This window comes from Coturnix japonica, unplaced genomic scaffold (assembly GCF_054131305.1).
Source record: "Coturnix japonica strain WE unplaced genomic scaffold, WE-NBRP24 Scf071, whole genome shotgun sequence".
NCBI classification, from domain to species: Eukaryota; Metazoa; Chordata; class Aves; order Galliformes; family Phasianidae; genus Coturnix; species Coturnix japonica.
In genome coordinates, this window is record NW_028188974.1 from 620192 (window position 1) to 642582 (window position 22391).

The following is a 22391-nucleotide window of genomic DNA, read 5'->3' on the forward strand; positions in this document are numbered from 1 at the left end:
TGCAGTGATCAGACGAGTTCCTGAGATCAACGGACCTACTGTGTACCTCGCTGGACCCACGGTGGTGACTATATCTCTTTTACTCTCTGCAAAGACTCCTTGCTTCTATTTCCTACTTTTCCTATCGCCTACCTTCCCTTCCCCATCTCCCAAAAAAAAACGGTTAGGACTTTAATAAACTGGTTGGACCAACATTTGAACCGTTGCTTCTTAATCTCACGCCGGGTATATACACATATAAAAGAACCTTGCCTCCCTCCTGTAAATTGGAGCGAGACAACATCTCAATTGGGACCCATATGGGTATCCCAGTGTCATGGTTTAATAATTTTGTAATTTTGCTATCAGTATTCCACATCATAACATCATATAAAGCATGAATAATTTTACTGAATCTGCTACTTACAGAAGAAAACTACATCTCCCAGAGAACAACACGATAGGTCACGGGACCTGGACTCTATATTAACTCGGTTGCAGACTAGACTGATTGCTCTTTCGAGTTCTGGCGTTCAGGGGAGTGTGTGGGAGCCTTCACCGTCTCGCCTAAATTTCACAGTAGGCCTCTCGGTTACGGGACTCATTCTCTCTCTTATTTTGTCTGATTCGTTAGCTCAATTTTCAATTATATTATATTATATAATATATTTTATTATCCTGTATTTTGATATAGTATTTAGTAAATAAGTGTGCCTCCTTAGATCGTTGCCGCTGTTTTCTTTTCCTAATTAACTTTTTCCTTTCGGCCTAGGGCCCCCCGCGGGGCCCACGGCCCCCTGTCACGGGCACAAGTGGATTTTTCGTTCAAACCGTGACAGATTTTGGTGGAGAATGCGGGCAATTTGAGTTGCTGTTTTTCTGTGTTTTCTTCTGTTGCTCTTTTAGCTTTTAACAGGGCTACAAGTTGTTTTTCTTTGTTAAGGAGCTATCTTAGGTTTGCGATTCTGCGCCTGCGAGCTTGACCTTGAAAGTCCAGGCGGACTGCCAATACTCTGGTATATTTTATAAACACTGCTGAGCTTTGTTTTCTTTTACTTTTTTTTCTCTCTATTGAAGAAAAAAGAAAAAAAAAAAAAAGAAAAAAAAATGTTCCCTCTAGTAAGTTTGTTCTACCAGGGACTGCATTTCATTAGTTCCTCTTTTGTGATGCTCCAAACATATTGGAGCATGTTTAAGCTAGCCACTTTTTCCTATGGAATTGTAAACATGTATAATGATTTGAAAGCATGGTTATCAACGCTTACTTCGTATTGGCATGCAGCTCCAGAGGGAGCAACTAATGCAACTAATGCAACCAATAGTTCAGGAATGGTGGTTTTTGAGCGTGCTCTTCCTTTTTTCTTTGCATCCTTTAAGCAGTCTTCGAATGAACAATTGTCCCAGTGGACCACACTGTCAATTGTGTCAATCTCCCTGAACTTAATGTTGGTTTTTTTACTTATTGGTTCTTGGATTTATTACATTTGTTACATCAGGAGGAAGTCTTCCCTAGAATCAGAGAATACTGAGTGGCAGGGAGTGTGGAGAGACTTTGGAGAGACTTTTAGAAGACAGACATCTTTAGTGTCATGGAGCTTTACTCCTGAACACTTAAAGAATCCCAAGAGTTTGACCGCATATTTGAGACAGGAATGTTGTGGCTCAGGCAGATCTCAGGGGGCACAAATGACTTGGGGCCTAGCTAATGCTTATCGGGCCTTATTTAATACCATTTCTGAGAGGGAAGTTTTTGATGCTGAGAGATGGAGTCTCAGGGCTGAGAATGAGAGTCTCCTTGATGAGAGAAATAACCTCCTACAACAACGAGACTCATTCTGGTATGAGAAAGAGAGTCTCAGAGCTGAGAGAGAAGACCTCCTATATCAACGAGACACATATTGGTATGAGAAAGAATCCCTGCAATCCAAACTCAACACTCTTCAGTCCGAGCACAACTCTCTCCGGTCCGGGCACGACACTCTCCAGTCCGAGCACAACGCTCTCCGGTCCAAGCACGACACTCTCCAGTCCAAACACAACGCTCTCCAGTCCGAGCACAACGCTCTCCGGTCCAAGCACAACGCTCTCCAGTCCGAGCACAACGCTCTCCGGTCCGAGCACGACGCTCTCCGGTCCGAACACGACGCTCTCCAGTCTGAGCACAACGCTCTCCGGTCCGAGCACAACGCTCTCCAGTCCAAGCACAAAGCTCTCCGGTCCGAGCACAATGCTCTCCAGTCCGAGCACGGCACTCTCCAGTCCGAACACAACGCCCTCCAGACTGAGAATAGCTGCCCCCAGTCTGAGCGCGACATTCTCCCGTCGGAGCGTGACACCCTCCAGACTGATTACAACGCCCTCCAGTCTGAGCACAACATCCTCCAGTCCGAGTGTAACACCCTCCGATCTGAGCGAGATGTCCTCCGGTCCATGTACAGCGACCTCAAGGTTCAGTTCGATGCTATCAAGATCGATCGTAACAACCTCCAGACCATGTACGATGCCGTCCAATCTGAGCGCAACACTCTCCAGTTCAAACACGACGCGCTCGAGTCCGGGTTCAACACAATTCAGTCCAAGTACAACGCCCTCAGGGCTGAGTTCGACACCCTGGAGTTCGAGCGCGATCTCCTCCGATCCAAGCTATGCACCCTCCAGTCCAAGGGGAACATCCCCAAGTCTGAACCATATGTACCACACCTTGACCAACTACCAGGGGCACCAGATACAATGTTGGTTGCCCCTGTAAGAGGGCGAAAAGTAAAACAATTTTCAACTCAGTTAGAGAAAATGCAGAAGGAGTTAGAAGAGCGGAGGGAGTTAGGAGAGCAGGACTCAGGAGAGCAGGGGGACTCAGGAGAGCAGGGGGACTCAGGAGAGCAGGGGGAGTCAGAAGACCAGAAGAAGTTGGAGGAGCAGAGGATGTTAGAGGGGTATAAGAAGATGATAGAGGAGCAGAAGAAGTATGAGGAGCAGAGGAAGTTAGGAGAGAGAAAAAAGAAGGAGGGTTACCTGGAGGAAATAATACAAGAGTCAGAGTCAGATGAAGAGGAGCCAAAAGTTAGATTTTCTTTATGAGAATTTCTCGAGTCCAAACTTATAGATGGGGCAGCCTCATCAACACAGTTGCCACCATCAACACCTGGGACTCTTGACAGAGCAAAAGGTGAGCAAAGTATTACGACCATTATTGATAGATCTTTAAAACTGAGTGAAATTCGGGATCTAAGAAAGGATTACACACATCAACCAAAAGAACATATGGTCACTTGGTTACTTCGATGCTGGGACAATGGTGCCAGCAGTGTGTGGCTTGATGGCAATGAAGCTCGCCAACTGGGTAGCATTTCCAGAGATGCATGTGTGGACAGAGGTATTGGCACATGCCAAGATCAGTCCTACACCCTCTGGAAGCGGATGTTGAAAGCGGTAAGAGATAGATTCCCCTTTAAACGGGACTTGGAGCCTGAGAAAAGGAAATGGACTGATATAGAGAAAGGCATCCAAACTTTGAGAGAAAATGCTCTGGTGGAAATGCTATACAGCTCCCACTTCAACCGCAATGACCCGAACCAATTACATGATCCTGAGATAGTCCGTGTACCACGACAAATGTGGCGTGACTTTACAAGGGCTGCTCCAGAAAAGCATGCCAGTGCACTTGCATTAGTATATGGCCAAGGGGAAAGGAAACCCCTTGTTAATGAACTAATTGCTAAACTTCAGGAGCTTGAATTATTTATAAGCACTACAGAAGTTAATCGTTATACTTCAGCCATTGTCAAAATAGCTGAAAGTTTAAACAGAATGGAGGGAACACAAAATGATATTATTGACATGTTGACTAACATGCCTGATGTAGATGGATCCATGGTGGTACCAGATGATGGGGACCAGGATTCCCACAATCGCCTATTGAAAAAGCTAAACAACATGAGTTCCTCTCGACCCGTATCATCGAAAATCTCAACCATAAAAAAGAGAGGTCCTCATATTCAAGCAAATGACAACAATAAGACACCCCGTATTCAAGCAAATGACAACGATAAGACCATACGTTTTGCTTTGTTGTATTTCTTGAGTAATCATGGGGAGGATATAAAGAGGTGGTATAATTCATCCACTTCTGCACTTCAGGCACGAGTGAAAGAATTACAGTACAAAACAACCACCAAGGCGAACTCTTCCAAAAGGGGGAAAGTTCCAGTTGCTGCAAGCCACCGAGGTAAACAATAGAGGGGCCCTGCCCCCAGCCAGGGGGGGGAAAGGGACAACAGAGTATACTGGACTGTGTGGATTAAGTGGCCTGGCACATCTCAACCACAGAAATATAAAGCCTTGGTGGACACTGGTGCACAATGCACCCTAATGCCCTCAAGTCACAAAGGGACACAACCAATATATATCCATGGAGTGACTGGGGGTTCTCAAGAATTGACTATGTTGGAGGCCGAAATAAGCCTCACTGGTAAAAACTGGCAAAAACACCCTATTGTGACTGGTCCAGAGGCTCCATGTATACTGGGAATCGATTACCTTAGGATGGGACATTTTAAGGATCCCAAGGGGTATCGATGGGCCTTTGGGATAGCTGCTGTTAACACAAACGGTGTTAAGCAGCTGTCAACTTTACCTGGTCTGTCAGATGATCCTTCTGCTGTGGGGTTGCTCCAGGTAAAAGACCGAGAGGTACCAATTGCCACCAAAGTGGTTCACAGACGGCAGTACCGCACCAATAGAAACTCATTGCTCCCCATTCACAAGCTAATTCGCCAATTAGAGAATCAGGGAGTGATCAGCAAAACTCACTCGCCTTTTAACAGCCCCATATGGCCAGTGCGTAAAACCAGTGGGGAATGGAGGCTGACGGTAGATTACCGTGGCCTGAATGAAGTCACACCGCCATTAAGTGCTGCTGTACCAGACATGCTAGAACTCCAGGATGAATTGGAGTCAAAAGAAGCTAGGTGGTATGCCACCATTGACATTGCTAATGCCTTCTTTTCCATCCCATTGGCTGCAAAATGTAGGCCACAGTTTGCTTTTACCTGGAGAGGTATTCAGTATACCTGGAACCGTTTACCTCAGGGGTGGAAGCACAGCCCAACAATTTGCCATGGATTGATCCAAGCTGTCTTGGAACAGGGTAATGCTCCTGAGCACTTGCAGTATATTGATGACATTGTAGTGTGGGGCCATACAGCAGCAGAGGTTTTCAAGAAAGGAAAACAGATAATCCAAATTCTTTTGCAAGCTGGTTTTGCCATTAAGCGCAGCAAGGTGAAGGGGCCTGCCCAGGAAATCCAATTCTTAGGTATAAAATGGCAAGATGGACGTCGTCACATCCCAGCAGATGTGATTGACAAAATCACTGCTATGTCTCCGCCCACCAACAAAACAGAGACCCAATCTTTTCTGGGAGTAGTAGGCTTTTGGAGAATGCATGTCCCAAACTACAGCCACATAGTGAGCCCCCTCTATCAGGTAACACGGAAGAAGAATAATTTCTCATGGGGTCCTGAGCAGCAGAAGGCTTTTGAGCAGGTAAAACAAGAAATAGCCCGTGCCGTGGCCTTGGGGCCAGTACGGACGGGACAGGATGTGAAGAACATCCTCTACACTGCTGCTGGAGAGAAAGGTCCCACCTGGAGTTTGTGGCAAAGAGCCTCAGGAGAGACCCGAGGCCGACCCCTAGGATTCTGGAGTCGAGCATATAAAGGGTCTGAGGAGCGCTACACTCCGACTGAGAAGGAGATCTTAGCCGTGTATGAGGGGGTGCGGGCTGCTTCTGAAGTAGTTGGGACAGAGGTTCAGCTTCTTCTAGCACCTCGCTTGCCAGTAATAAACTGGATGTTTAAAGGACAGGTTCCCTCCACCCATCATGCTACTGATGCCACTTGGAGTAAGTGGATTTCATTAATTACTCAACGAGCTCGAATGGGAAAACTCAGCCGTCCTGGAATTCTAGAAGTGATCATGGACTGGCCTGAGAGTAAAAAAATTGAAAAACCACCTACAGAAGAGGTATCACGTGCTAAAGAGGCACCACCATACAATGAGCTACCAGAAAACGAAAAGAAATTTGCCCTATTCACAGATGGATCATGTCGTATTGTAGGGAAGCATCGCAGATGGAAAGCTGCTGTATGGAGCCCCACACGACAAGTTGCAGAGGCCACTGAAGGTAAAGGAGAATCAAGTCAATTCGCAGAGGTAAAGGCTGTTCAGCTGGCTTTAGATGTGGCTGAACGGGAGAGGTGGCCAATGCTTCATCTTTATACTGATTCATGGATGGTGGCAAATGCCTTATGGGGGTGGTTGCAACAGTGGGAAGATGATAATTGGCAACGAAAGGGTAAACCTGTTTGGGCTGCTGAACTGTGGAAAGACATTGCTGCCCGAATAAGGAACATTGTTGTAAAGGTGCGCCATGTAGATGCTCATGTGCCTAAAAGTAAGGCTACTGAAGAACATAAAAATAACCATCAGGTTGATCGAGCTGCTAAAATTGAGGTGGCTCAAATAGACTTGGACTGGCAGAACAAGGGTGAATTATTCCTAGCTCGGTGGGCCCACGAGACTTCAGGTCATCAAGGAAGGGATGCGACATACAAGTGGGCCAGAGACCGAGGGGTGGATGTAACTATGGACACTGTTGCTCAAGTTATTCATGATTGTGAATCATGCGCCATAATTAAACAAGCCAAGAGGATGAAACCTTTTTGGGGGGAAGGGTGATGACAAAAGTATAAATATGGAGAGGCATGGCAGGTTGATTATATCACCTTGCCACGATCTCGCAATGGTAAGCGTTATGTACTCACCATGGTGGAGGCAACCACTGGGTGGCTCGAGACATACGCAGTACCCCATGCTACCGCCCAAAGCACCATATTAGGGTTGGAAAAGCAAATCCTGTGGCGGCATGGCACTCCAGAAAGAATTGAATCAGATAATGGGACCCATTTAAAAAATTCCCTTGTAACCCCTTGGGCCAAAAATCATGGCATTGAGTGGATTTACCATATTCCCTATCATGCACCAGCTTCTGGTAAGATTGAACGATTCAATGGGTTGTTGAAAACTATGTCGAAAGCAATGGGTGGTGGAACGTACAAAAACTGGGAGAACCATTTAGCAGAAGCCACCTGGTTGGTCAACACTTGAGGATCTAGTAATCGTAATGGTCCTAACCAATCCAGCTCCCTACGTACCATGGAGGGAGATAAGGTTCCTGTAGTACACATAAAAAGTGTGTTGGGAAAAACAGTTTGGGTCCTTCCAGCGTCTGGAAAGGGCAAACCTCTCCGGGGTACTGTCTTTGCCCAGGGACCTGGGTGCACATGGTGGGTGATGGACAAAAATGGGAATGTCCAATGTGTACCACAAGGGAATTTGATGTTGGGGGAGTGCAGCCAATGATTTCTTGTAGATATATAGGTAGAGTCTCAGAAAATATTTGACGAATGTTCAATGAGATATCAGACTTAAGATAGAGTGGATTAATGTTAAGGAAACATTTTTTTCTCTATATACCTTAATTAGGCATTCTGTAAGCAAGTTTTCCATCTGGACTCTATATCGTGCACTGGCCATGCATGTGTAGAGCACACATGGAAAGAAGTATAAGTCAAAAGGAAATCTGCTGTGGTGGCTGGGAAAGGATGAGTGCACCTTGATGTGGGGGACGCCCTACTAGCGCTACCTTTCTCCTCTACCGCTGACATGTCTTCCTTTTTTCTGGCAGTTTTGCCATTTTTTTTTCCTCAAAATTAATAAATACTAAGTTAGGTTACAGAGTTTTGTTCCCAACTTAGGGATTTGTATGGAATAAATATAAATTGTTGAGACAATAAGGTTACTGATTATTCACAACTATATGTATGAGTGTGTATGTATGTATAAACATAATGTAATGATGTAGAATAAGGGGTGGATAATTACAAAATTATTAAACCATGACACCCAGAAACAAATGTTTAATGACATAATTGTGTGCCCCGGTGGCGCAAGTGGTAGGAATGCCACACTGCAACACTGGAGGCCCTGGGTTCGAATTCCCCCTGTGGCGCAAGTGGTAGAAGTGCCTCTCTGCTACACAGGAGGCTCGAATCCTGGGGGGTTGGACTCGATGATCTCTAAGGTCCCTTCCAACCCGCACAAGACTATGATACTATGATACTATGATAATCCAGCCTAGAATTTGCAAAAATTGATCATCAGCCAAATTACGTCCTCCTCCAGCTATGGAGGCAGTTGAAGGTCAAAAGTTTCAAAATAACCTCCCCCCCCCCAAAAAAAAAACAAAAAAGAAAAACAAAAAAAAACCAAACAAACAAAGAAACAAAAAAAAAGGGATAAGCATTATTGAATAAGTACCAATGAGAGCATGGAACCTAGGTTTCCTAGTTCCTAACAAAAGGAAAATGCCCCCTCAAGTGACCTGGGTCACTATGCCCCAGCTACCTGAGGTAAAAGAATTGCAAATAGCACAGCTACTTGTATGACAAGAGATGCCAGCCCTTCTGCACTTTGCGCCCTGTAGAGCAAACAAAGGCGATGACAGAGCCTTTATTTGAGAAACAGGCATTATAGGAAAATATATCAAAGAGGAATTAACTCACCCCTCCCGGTAACAGTTTGGAGAAAGGGGCAAGCTGATGAATGCAGCCTTCCGTTTGTACTCTCACACTGCAGGGGAAGGGTGGGGGGAGGGGAAACCCACGCAGACTCAGACAGCACACATGCTCCCAGAAACATTGCTGAGACAGAAAGGGTGACTCTAGCTGCCCCCCACCCCCTACGCCAGGCACTCACGTGCTCACATATTGGTTCAGGCTGTGACAAAGAAATTCCACTGCAGACCTCAGATGAAACCAGAGGCCCTATGGTGAATTGACTGTTTTCTAGTCCCTGAACAACATACATATAAAAATGTGTTAAAACAATCATGATTTTAAATTGGCTGGGTATTTTTCTGGTTATATGTTTGTTTTGTTGTTTTTAATTGTTTTGGGTTGGGGGTTTTTGTTTGGGTGCTTTTTTTTTTTTTTTTTTTTTGTCTAGCTTCAGAGTTCTGGGAACAAGAAAGAGCTCAGACAGCATTCCTACAACTGAACAGTCCTGCTCCTTGAACTAGATATTCAGTGAAGAACAGAACAACACTTACAAAACACTGCATATTAAAAAAAATAAAACCAGATGTTTTTCTGGAAAATAAAAAAACAAAAAAAAAAATCTTTTCAATACAGCAGAGTTTTCTGTAATATGTAGTTTGCTCCAAAAGTAATACTACCTAATTATTTTCATAGGAACTACAACAGATACAAAGAGCACAATAACACTACTTAATAGAGCAAATTTTTAGCTACAATATACATTCTGTTTTTTCCTGATTTCTTACTCTTAGGAATACACTAATCTTAAGCTTGGAAAAAGCAGCACTAGAACGTCACCCAAATCTCTTGGGCCCCCTTGTATTTACCTGTTCATTTCTAGTGTGTTGTATGCTGGAAGTTGTAAAGACCAATAATTTTTCATTCACCTGTAATTTAGGTATCATTTTGGTCTAGATTGGTAAGAACTGACCTCACTTAAAATTCAAGAATAACAGAACAAGCATAAGCAAAATTGCATACAATACCAAGTTGACAAGTTGTAATTAGTGAGGGAAAATACACTCAACATCAAATGGGAAAACTTAGGAGTAAAACCAAGAATTCCAGTTTTCTGACAGAAGCAGGTCAAGATCAGGATTAATATCACAATAAACTAATCAAGCTACACAAAACATTAATAATGTTTATGATCGTGAGTAACACAACAGAAAGTATAAGATTCTCAGATAAGTAGAGATATCTAGATGAAATACCCTTACCTCCACTGCCAACCCTTAAATGAGGTCTGGGAAGGAGTGGATCCTAGCTCCACCCCTTCTGGTTACCCAGTGGTAATGCATGCACCTGAGCTCCCCTGGGTTGGCCCTGTCTTCCCACCAGGTGCTTCATCACTGTTTCAGGCCCTGACTTAGCATTTCCACTATAGCCATGGAAGGAACAATCCAGAATTGGCAGAAAAAAATGAAAATGATCTTCTGTCCTTTTCAGTTCTGTCTTATTTCTGCAACTGCTCATCTCCAAGAACCTGACAAAGGCTGAAAAAAAAAAATTCCACTTCTTTTAAGTTTTCACTTGGGAAAAACAAACTAAGTGGCTGAAAGTTTTCATCAATTTTTTTTTGCACAGTAAAAACATACGATTAAGGAAAGAAACTTTATTCTAATACTGTCTTGCAATCTATGATTTCATCTCTTCCTTCTGGAACTTCTTATTTAGTGGTATGTGTTACTGGAAAAAAACAAGTTTTGTTTTGTTTTCATCACTGGTGAAAATGCATAACTAATGGCAGTGACTATGTTGAAAAATGGTGTTTTGTAGCTGTGAATTTGCTCCATCAAATACTTATTGGGCTCTTTGTAGCTTTCATGGAAACAGGAAGCATTACTTTCAGAGCACAGAATCATAGAATGGCCTGGGTGGAAAAGGACTGCAATGATCATTTCATTTCAACCCCCCTGTTAATTAAGGACAGTAAGTTAGGTTAAAAAGATATGAGGTGTTGAATCAGCAGCTGCAGGTTTGACCTTACTAAGCCAGGTTCTCGCCGATAACAGATGCTTTTCTACAGACTGAGACCCGCTATCTGCAATACTTGTCTCTTTTTGTTTCTAAATAACATCATTAGCTCCCCTACCTCTGGAATGTGAGATGGTAGACTAAAATGGTAAACTACAAATTAATGAAGAAGCAGTGGATAGGTGAACAGAGTTGTGGCTTATGGGATGACCAACCAAGCGTCCTCCATCCTAACCCAAGTCCAAGAAAATAACATGATGACCTATATTGGAAAGACACTGAGATATGCATGTGTAAAAGAGCTGAGACTTGGGGTGAGGGGAGATGTCAATCATTTTGGGGACTTGTAATAACCCAGCCTTTTCTTGGACATCTAATACATATATAAGCAGCTTGCTCTTAAAGTATGTACCTTTATTGCCCTCTGGTATGCAGGTAAGGTGGGAATATCTCACTGATTAAACATACCTGCTTTATAACCACTCTGTGGTTATAGAGTTTGATTTCTGCACATCACTTGCTACGTGCAGGGTCGACAACTAGCAGCCCAGGCTGCCCAGAGCCACATCCAGCCTGGCCTTGAATGCCTGCAGGGATGGGGCATCCACAGCCTCCTTGGGCAACCTGTTCCAGTGCGTCACCACCCTCTGGGTTAAGAACTTCCTCCTAAGATCCAACCTGAACCTCCCCCACCACAAAACCATGACACCCTGTCTCAGTTTAAGACTGTTCCTTCTTGTCCTACATACTGTCATCCTCACAGGAAATACTATTTTCCCTCATGTTCAGTGGAATTTTCTATGTTCCAGACTGCACCATTGCCCCTTGTTCTGTAATTGGGTACTGCTGAAAAGAGTCTGACCCCATCCAACTGACTCCCACCCATTCTTTAGATATTTTTAAGTGTTGGTAAGATACCTCTCAGTATACTCCTCTCTAGGCTGAACAGTCTCAGGTCTCTCAGCCATTCATTGAATAATTTGAGCTGGAAGGGACTTTAAAGGTCATCTAGACCAACTTCCCTGCAACTTCCCCATCCAATCTGACCTCAGATGTCTTCAAGGACTGGGCATCCACGACCTCTCTGGGCAATCTGTGCCAGTGCCTTTATCTTAAAAAAGATTTTTCTGTACATCCAACCTAAATCTGCCCTCTTTAAGCTTGAAGCCATTTCCCTTTGTTCTGTCACCACAGACTCTGCTGAGGTCCGTCCCCTTCTTTCCTACAGCTATGTATAGTCCTCCTATACCGAGGACTCCACATCTGGGTGCAGCACTCCACATGAGGTGTTGAGGGGTAGGATCACCTCCCTCAACTTGCTAACTACACTTCCTTTGATGTGACATGGGATAGTTACCTTATAAGAGAGATGCTCCAGTCCCCTAATCATCTTTCTAACCCTCTGATGGTCTCTCTCCCGAGGTTCCCTATCCTTCTTGTACTGAGGAGTCCAGAACTGGATACTGTTCTTCAGATGTGTCCTCACCCGGGCAGAATAGAGGGGGAGGATCACCTCTCTCAACTTGCTAGCCATACTCTTTTTAATGTGCCCCAATGCAGCGTCTCAGGCATGGACTCAGATGTGAACAATCCAAATCGTTTATTACAAGTTCTCACATCCCTTATATACCTTCACAAGTTGTTATTTTCTAACTTTCCCATCCGCCCTTACAACTTTCCCAAACACCTTACATATCAACAAAGCATTCTACAAAACACTTTTCAACTGTCCATGCAGGCACATATCCAATCAGAGCTGTGAGACTCTTCTTCTTCTTGCAGAGGTGTCCTTGATTCTCATGCTGTTTATCTTGCTCCACAGCTGCTGCTCTGAACAGCTTTTCTTGTATCCCCACACCCCAAGATACCACTGGCCTCCCTGCCCAGAGGGGCACACTTGATTGATAGTCAACCTGTTGTCCACCAAGATACCCAGGTCCTTCTTTGCATTTCTCCTTTCCAGCTGGTCAGCCCCTAACCTGTAGTGGTATGTGCAGTTATTTCTTACCAGGTGTTGGTCCCTACACTTGCTATTTTTGAACTTCATAAGGTTCCTCCCTACCCAGCTCTCCAGCATGTCCAAGTCTTACTGAATGGGAGCACAGCCTTCTGGTTTGTCAGCCACTCCTCCCAGCTTTGTATCACATTCATAATCTTGTTTAACAAGATCAAATGATAGCACAATAAGTAAATAAGAAGTGCAATAAGAATTCAGTCTAGCCTTTCATGAATGCTATATGCACACTTAACTGTCATTTACAAACCATCCAATTCCTAGACAGAACATATATGACTTCAGCAATTTTATCACTCAGATAATCAAATGTTTAACCTGTTCTCCTCACAAAACTACTGAATTACAGTCTTCAGTTCAGCTAGCATTGAGACTCCTTACTTACAAGCAAAGAAGTTACTCAGATTTAAAATATAAAACTTACTGCATTTTCACAGCATTTTTCTATGCACATATCAAAAACCCATTCACCTTTCCATCAATGAAGAGCTATAAAAGTGTCTGTTACCACCACCCCTCCTAAATTCCATCTTTAATTCACCGTCTTCCCAGAGAATGAAAGAACATATGGCTTTGAGTTTCCTTAAACAACTAAAAATTTGTCAAGTAGTTTAACCTAGAGAAAAAAAGCAAGGCTCAAGGAGAAGGAGTTCTAGTCACCACATTCAAACACTTGTAGGGAAGGTGCAAAGAGGACAAAGCCAGGCTCTTTACAGTGGTACCCAGTGCAAAGACGACATAATGACCACAAATTAGAACACAAGAAGTCCCTTCCAAACACCAGGAAGCATTTCTCTGCTGTGCAGATGTATGGCAAACTGTTGATCACAGCCTGAACCCATGATTAACTACCCGAGGCAAGCAATGAGTCAGCTGCAGGAGCACAGGTGAAGTTAATTCAGCTGCGCTACCAGAAGGGGTGGAGCTTGGCTTCACCTCTCCTAGATCCCATTTAAGGGCTGACTGCCATAGGATGAATTTCTTGTTGGAGGCTGCTTCTGCTGTTTTCTTATGGAGCTTTTCCCTTGTAAGTCTAGATCTTCAGAAATGGGTGAGCATTCCTTTCCTGTTTGTTCTTTTTGCTATTCTGCTTCTGTATTGTTTTTCCATTGTGCTTATCTTTCTGACTGTAACAGTGAGTAAAGTGTTTTCATTGCTCAAAAGTAATTTCAATATGATCTCTGAAGTGTTTTTTTTCTTAATACATATTTCTATGAATAATATTGTAGTCATTTTTACAACCTATAAGAGGTAAACTGAAAATACTTTTATGAAGATAGTCAGACAAAAGAGAATTTCCAGGGAATTGTGCATTAAGGAACAACTCCAAGGGAGCTGTGCAGCTGTTCACATAACCTATCCTGCCACTTTTATAATCTAGAGGGAACATCAATGAAACAATATGCTCAACAAAAACTATGATGTGGTTGAAGCAAGCTGAGCAAGCCATGAGATCTCAGGCATAAGATTGTATTATCTTTGATCTGTCTCTAGTAACTATTTGCTCTTTCTACAAAAAGAACTGCAGGTACCCTATTTGTTAAAGGGATTTCAAAAGCCCCCAGGTGGACAGGGAGTTCTGATAGTTGGCCAAAGTTCAAGAGTATGAACTTTCACGTTAGGGCAAATCAGGGAAACTTTTTGTGCAGTTTTCTGAAAACATGAATGTTTAGTAATTGCAGAGGAGTTACTTCATAATCTTTCATCTTAGTTCTTACCTTAATGAACATAACTTGTTTATGGAAACTGTATGAAAAACAGTATAAGTCCAAACTAGGTCTCTGAGAAGCAAAAAAGATGCAGTGGGTTACAAATGAGCAAACTGTTTTAGGGAGGAAAAAAAAAAAGTAAGTAAAAATTAAGAAAGCTCTAGCAGAAAATCAACACGGAAGTGGCTATTACTTGGGTTTCCTCTAACACCTTCCATTCAGTAGTTTTGAAATATAAGTAGATAACACTAAGGTTCTTCTAAATTGGCATCTTATAAAGGGGAAAAGTCGCATAACTTCCGTTTTGCTGATGTCATGTGAAGCTATTGCAAATCTGAAGACAGAATGCTTTCTTCTAGAGCGCCATGCTCCTGTGCTTTTACCAAACGAGACAAAAAAGATATGTAACTTTTATTATTTTAGAAAAAGTCTGTTCTAAGTACTGGCTCTAAACATTACTGAAAATACAATTAAGCATTATTAGTAATTAGTATTCTATGATATGAACATTTTTCAAGCACTATTCATCAGCATATTATTTTGCTATGATTATTATCATTGGGGGACACCAGTAACAAATATAGAACATACAAAAATGGTGTTTTATGAGCTGTATGGGAGATTGGTAATCACAGTGTGAACCACTGATTAATCAGCTGAGGCAAGTGTGGGGTCAGCTGTGGGAGCACAGGTGAAAGTTATGTAGCTGTGCTCCCTGGAGGGGTGGAGTTCGACTCCACCTCCTCTGAGACCTCATTTAAGGGCTGACCCTCACTGAGGTAGCATCTCTTGGAGATCGCTTGCCAGGGAGGATCGCCTCAGCTCTGGTGAGTTCCCTTTTCCTTATACTTTCTGTATTTCCATCATTTTCCTTGTAATTGCCATTCTTGTTAGTACCAGTATAGTTACTGCCAATACAATGAGCAAAACATTTATTAAAAGTATGTGAAAAAAAGATAAAACATTAGGTAACTTATTCTTTTGGAATTGTGGCTAAGAAAAAAAAACACATTATGCAAGTGATAATATTTTGTTATTGTAATTTTCCTTAGCTTCCCCTAGATTTTAGTGGCAAATCTGTAATTAATCTTGAACCCTAAAATCCTTGAACATTCCAAGATATCGTTAGTGCTGCAAACTGATTTAGCCTAGCTTGCTTTAAAGTTAAATAGCTGACAATGGTTTATTGGGCCAGATCATCCCATTCCATGACTAATTGGGGCGGGGGGGGGGCATGGATCCAAACCCAGGGGAGAGGGGGAAGGGGGGGAGATAGGGAGACGGGCTTAAAAACAAAATAGCAGCAACGAGCTAAGGGAGAAAACTAAATTAGTAAATATGCTAGTGGAATGCAAGATAAAACGCTATAATATAATTGGAATTGAAGCTAATAAATGAAATGAGAGAATATCCAAAACTGAAGAATTTAATGCTGAAGGTGAAATGACTAGGGAGCACACACCACAGAAATGAGCAATAAGAGAAGGGATTGTCTCATGACTTGTGGGCAGTTTTATTTTTCCCTCTGAACAGAAAACAGAAATGGAACAGTGCAAAGTCCTCTGGGATATGTAGTTCTCTTTTGAGAACCAGGTACCCAGAAAAATTGACACTCCACAAAATTGGAGCATTAATTCTTTAAGTCCCAGTGCTCTACATGATGTTATGATGTGGAATGCTGATAACAAAGATTACAAAACCATGATGCTAGCATAAGGTTAAAAATTCCTTAAACAAGTTAGGCTGAACCACCACAGGGAAATCAGGCTTAGGTACAAATATGAAGTCAGTCAGATAGGACCCTGAACCCATATTCCACTGGGCATTGTGATTTAACTGCCACAAGAATTGCTAAAGGAAAGTCTGGTAAATATTGAAAAAGTCTTCAATGGTTATGTTGAAGTCATTAGGGTTTTTTTTTTTGTTGTTTTTTTTTTTTTAATTTTAAAAGCATGTATTTCACATCACAGAGTTCAAATCTTTTCCATTGGACTTGAGGGTGCAATAGACCACTCTCTACATTCATTTGCTTCTCGAATGGTTTCTACTACCAGTTCACCTCCCTGCTGTAATTTGTTTGCTCTTGTTACTTAAGGTTTTTTTTTTCTATGTAATACAAGCAAGCCCAATAACAAAGCCCTACCCCAACTTCCCATTCTTAGCAGCCATGCATAGCCAGGAGATGAGGAGACTAGGAAGAGAAGGTTAACAGGGAATAAGGTTGGTTTATAGTCCTGTTCTCAAGTAATCTGTTGTTAACCACTGTGGTGCTTGCTAATAGCAAGTCCTATGTAGCTGTGACCATGACACATCTGGCCTATGTCTTTTAACAGGAAAGGCGGGACCAGGACCAAGAGGCAATATGAAAAGACACAAGCAGGTCACAAAGCAGGAGTTACCCATACAGATAAATTGCTCTCCTGTGCCCATCTGCACATGAGGGCCTGTGAACACAATCCCCTTGGCTGGCCTGCTGAGAGGCCTGGCTGCCCGGGGTGGGGGGAGGGGAGTGGCAACATAGGGTGGGACACAGCCATCTACCAAGCGACTGGTAGTGGTGCAAACACCAGCAAAAGTAGGGCAGAGCTGCCTGGTCTTTAGCAGATAGGCTGCCACGGCCGGGCCGAAGCCACGATGTTACGTGGATGAAAGAGCAATACAGCTATCAGGACGGGGGGGAGGGGAAGAAGGACACAGTGTGCAGTCCGCACGCGCCCTACCCCCCCCCCCCCCCCCCCCCCCCGCACGATGTGCTCACAAAGCAGCAACTGCGACGGCATCACGTGACCGCTCCTCAGGTCGGTCGGTAAATCGCCCTTCCACGCTCACACGAGACTGCTTTCCCCACAACGTGACACAACGCTACGCGCTTACCCACAGGCCTTTCACCACCCCACCCATCACCAGCAGCAAACGTAAATCCACCATCCTCTCCACCTACCCCAACACCAAATAATCAGAGCGAAAGAAGCCAGCCTCTTCCCCTCTCGCTTGACTGGAACTCCGCCTCCTTGCGTGGCGGAAGTGGAGGACTGGCCCCGCCCGCGGGCGGTGTCGTGCTGAGGGGTGTCACGGGTTACTTAGATTTACCTATGCCCGTGACAGGGGAAGCCACCCCACAGCCCCCCCCCCCCCCCCCGGGGCCCGGAAAGGAGGGGGAAAAGGGGAGTGGGATAAAACAGCGACAATCTAAGGAGGAAAAACTTATTTTACTAAATATGATATCGAAATACAAGATAACACAATATAATATAATTAAGGCTAACAAATCGAACGAAACAGAGAGAGAGAGAGTCTCCGAAAACCGAGAGGCCTACTGTGAACTCTAGGCGACACGGCTGGAACGCTTCCCACTCTCCGAGAAGTTCGAGAGAAGAAGGAGGGCACTCCAGCCTGGGAACGAGATTATATAGAGTCCTGGTCCCGTGACTTATTGTTACTCCTGTTGTTCTCTGGGATATGTAGTCTTCTTCTGTGGACTGCACATTCAACAGAAGTATCCATACTTGACATGATGTTATGATGTGGAATACTGATAGCAAAATTACAAAATTACAAAACCATGACAGGGGACTGCCATTTCCTGGTCTGTGAGGTTCTGGGGTTGTCAAAGGTTTCTTGTCCTGGGAGAGGCCACATTACCTGCAGCCCTCAAGGGCCACGGGGCGGCGTAGCCACGGCACCCACCAGTATGGGCTTAGAGAGAAGGAAAGCATTTAAAATCTTGACTCAGGCCCTCCAGCATGCAGAGCTGGGAACTGTTTTTTTAAGTTTTGCTTCTAATTTCAAATTCACTTTTGTTTCCCTATGTGTTTTTGGCAGAATTTGTTTACAGTTCTGTATTTATACAACCATAGAGCCATCTAGACTGCTTATTAGTGGAATAGGCATTTTGAGAATGATTTTATAATCACCTTGTAGTGTTCTGTCACGGTTTGAACGAAAAAAAAATAAAATCCGCCTGCGTCCGTGACAGGGGCCGTGGGCCCTGCAGGGGCCCTAGGCTGAAAGGAAAAAAACAAAAAACAAAAAAAAAAACAGCAGCAACGATCTAAGGAGGCACACTTATTTACTAAATACTATATCGAAATACAGGATAATACAGTATAATACAATATAATTCAAATTGAGGCTAACGAATCAAGCAAAATAGGAGAGAGAATGAGTCCCGTAACCGAGAGGCCTACTGTGAAATCTAGGCAAAACGGTGAAGGCTCCCACACACTCCCCTGAACGCCAGAACTCGAAAGACGTCAGTCTGTTCTGCGACAGAGTTAATATAGAGTCCAGGTCCCGTGACCTATCGTGTTGTTCCCTGGGAGATGTAGTCTTCTTCTGTAAGTTGCAGATTCAGTAAAATTATTCATGCTTTATATGATGTTATGATGTGGAATACTGATAGCAAAAATTACAAGATTATTAAACCATGACATTCCACCCCTTATTCTAAATCATTACATTATGTTTATACATACATACACACTCATACGTATAGTTGTGAATAATGAGCAACCTTATTTTCTCAACAATTTATTTTTATTCCATACAAATCCCTAAGTTGAGAACAAAACTCTATAACCTGACCTACTATTTATTAATTTTTTGAGAAAATGGCAAACTTCCAGAAAAAGGAAAAACATGTCAGCGGTGGAGGAGAAAGGCAGCGCTAGTAGGGCGTCCCCCACATCAAGGTGCACTCATCCTTTCCCAGCCACCACAGCAGATTTCCTTTTGACTTATACTTCTTTCCATGTGTGTTCTACACATGCATGGCCAGTGCACGATATAGAGTCCAGATGGAAAACTTGCTTACAGAATGCCTAATTAAGGTATATAGAAAAAAAAAATGTTTCCTTAACATTAATCCACTCTATCTTAAGTCTGATATCTCATTGAACATTCGTCAAATATTTTCTGAGACTCTACCTATATATCTACAAGAAATCATTGGCTGCACTCCCCCAACATCAAATTCCCTTGTGGTACATATTGGACATCCCCATTTTTGTCCATCACCCACCACGTGCACCCAGGTCCCTGGGCAAAGACAGTACCCCGGAGAGGTTTGCCCTTTCCAGACGCTGGAAGGACCCAAATTGTTTTTCCCAACACACTCTTTATGTGTACTACAGGAACCTTATCTCCCTCCATGGTACGTAGGGAGCTGGATTGGTTAGGACCATTACGATTACTAGATCCTCGAGTGTTGACCAACCAGGTGGCTTCTGCTAAATGGTTCTCCCAATTATTATACGTTCCGCCACCCATTGCTTTCAACATAGTTTTCAACAACCCATTGAATCATTCAAACTTGCCAGAAGCTGGTGCATGATAGGGAATATGGTAAATCCACTCAATGCCATGATTTTTGGCCCAAGTGGTTACAAGAGAATTTTAAAAATGGGTCCCATTATCTGATTCAATTCTTTCCGGAGTGCCATGCCGCCACAGGATTTGCTTTTCCAACCCTAATATGGTGTTTTGGGCGGTAGCATGGGGTACTGCGTATGTCTCGAGCCACCCAGTGGTTGCCTCCACCATGGTGAGTACATAACGCTTACCATTGCGAGATCGTGGCAAGGTGATATAATCAACCTGCCATGCCTCTCCATATTTATACTTTTGCCATCGCCCTTCCCCCAAAAAAGGTTTCATCCTCTTGGCTTGTTTAATTATGGCGCATGTTTCACAGTCATGAATAACCTGAGCAATAGCGTCCATAGTGAAGTCCACCCCTCGGTCTCTGGCCCACTTATATGTTGCATCCCTTCCTTGATGACCTGAAGTCTCATGGGCCCACCGAGCTAGGAATAATTCACCCTTGTTCTGCCAGTCCAAGTCTATTTGAGCCACCTCAGTTTTGGCAGCTCGATCAACCTGATGGTTATTTTTATGTTCTTCAGTAGCCTTACTTTTAGGCACATGAGCATCTACATGGCGCACCTTTACAGCAATGTTCCTTATTCGGGCAGCAATGTCTTTCCACAGTTCAGCAGCCCAAACAGGTTTCCCCCTTCGTTGCCAGCTGTTATATTCCCACTGCTGCAACCACCCCCATAAGGCATTTGCCACCATCCATGAATCAGTATAAAGATGAAGCATTGACTACCTCTCCCATTCAGCTACATCTGAAGCCAGCTGAACAGCCTTTACCTCTGCAAATTGACTTGATTCTCCTTTACCTTCAGTGGCCTCTGCAACTTGCCGTGTGGGGCTCCATACAGCATCTTTCCATCTGTGATGCTTCCCTACAATACGACATGATCCGTCTGTGAATAGGGCAAATTTCTTTTTGTTTTCTGGTAGCGCATTGTATGATGGTGCCTCTTTAGCACGTGATACCTCTTCTGTACGTGGTGTTTCAATTTTTTTACTCTCAGGACAGTCCATGATCACTTCTAGAATTCCAGGACGACTGAGTTTTCCCATTCGAGCTTGTTTAGTAATTAATGAAATCCACTTGCTCCAGGTGACATCGGTAGCATGATTGGCACGGTTTGAACTAAAAATCCACCTGCGTCCGTGACAGGGGCCGTGGGCCCCGGAGGGGCCCTGGGCCGAAAGGAAAAAGTTAATTCGGAAAAGAAAACAGCGGCAACGATCTAAGGAGGCACACTTATTTACTAAATACTATATCGAAATACAGGATAACACAATATAATACAATATAATTGAAAATTGAGCTAACGAATCAAGCAAAATAGGAGAGAGAATGAGTCCCGTAACCGAGAGGCCTACTGTGAATCTAGGCGAACGGCTGAAGGCTCCCACACACTCCCCTGAACGCCAGAACTTGAAAGACGTCAGTCTGTTCTGCGACCGAGTTAATATAGAGTCCAGGTCTAGTGACCTATCGTGTTGTTCCCTGGGAGATGTAGTCTTCTTCTGTAAGTTGCAGATTCAGTAAAATTATTCATGCTTTATATGATGTTATGATGTGGAATACTGATAGCAAAAATTAAAAAATTATTAAACCATGACAATGATGGGTGGAAGGAACCTGTCCTTTAAACATCCAGTTCAGCACTGGCAGTCGAGGTGCCAAAAGGAGCTGCGTTTCAGTCCCAACTACTTCAGAAGCAGCCCGAACCCCCTCATACACGGCTAAGATCTCCTTCTCAGTCGGAGTGTAGCGCTCCTCAGACCCTTTATATGCTCGACTCCAAAATCCTAGGGGTCGGCCTCGGGTCTCTCCTGAGTCTCTTTGCCACAAACTCCAGGTGGGACCTTTCTCTCCAGCAGCAGTGTAGAGGATGTTCTTCACATCCTGTCCTGTCCGCACTGGCCCCAAGGCCACGGCACGAGCTATTTCTTGTTTTATCTGCTCAAAAGCCTGCTGCTGCTCAGGACCCCATGAGAAATTATTCTTCTTCCGTGTTACCTGATAGAGGGGGCTCACTATATGGCTGTAGTTTGGGACATGCATTCTCCAAAAGCCCACTACTCCCAGAAAAGATTGGGTCTATGTTTTGTTGGTGGGCGGAGACATAGCAGTGATTTTGTCAATCACATCTGCTGGGATGTGACGACGTCCATCTTGCCATTTTATACCTAAGAATTGGATTTCCTGGGCAGGCCCCTTCACCTTGCTGCGCTTAATGGCAAAACCAGCTTTCAAAAGAATTTGGATTATCTGTTTCCCTTTCTTGAAAACCTCTGCTGCTGTATGGCCCCACACTACAATGTCATCAATATACTGCAAGTGCTCAGGAGAATTACCCTGTTCCAAGACAGCTTGGATCAATCCATGGCAAATTGTTGAGCTGTGCTTCCACCCCTGAGGTAAACGGTTCCAGGTGTACTGAATACCTCTCCAGGTAAAAGCAAACTGTGGCCTACATTTTGCAGCCAATGGGATGGAAAAGAAGGCATTAGCAATGTCACTGGTGGCATACCACCTAGCTTCTTTTGACTCCAATTCATCCTGGAGTTCTAGCATGTCTGGTACAGCAGCACTTAATGGCGGTGTGACTTCATTCAGGCCACGGTAATCTACCGTCAGCCTCCATTCCCCACTGGTTTTACGCACTGGCCATATGGGGCTGTTAAAAGGCG

At 43.8% G+C, this 22391-nt stretch overlaps 1 protein-coding gene across 18 annotated transcripts in view; it reads right to left on the bottom strand.

Moving 5' to 3' along the window:
* Positions 1-19294, bottom strand: part of LOC146751609 (ubiquitin-associated protein 2-like) — a 137077-nt gene extending 117783 nt beyond the window's left edge. For 11 of the 18 annotated variants that reach the window (XR_014941329.1, XM_085533924.1, XM_085533917.1 and 8 more), the window contains exon 1: positions 17278-17344. The gene's annotated coding sequence lies outside the window, so the exon portion shown is untranslated. Of the gene's footprint in view, positions 1-8603; positions 8752-14345; positions 14409-17277; positions 17345-17653 lie in introns of those variants that run through there. The other 7 variants (XM_085533922.1, XM_085533915.1, XM_085533921.1 and 4 more) reach the window with 6 other exon arrangements.
* Positions 19295-22391: the final 3097 nt, after the last annotated feature.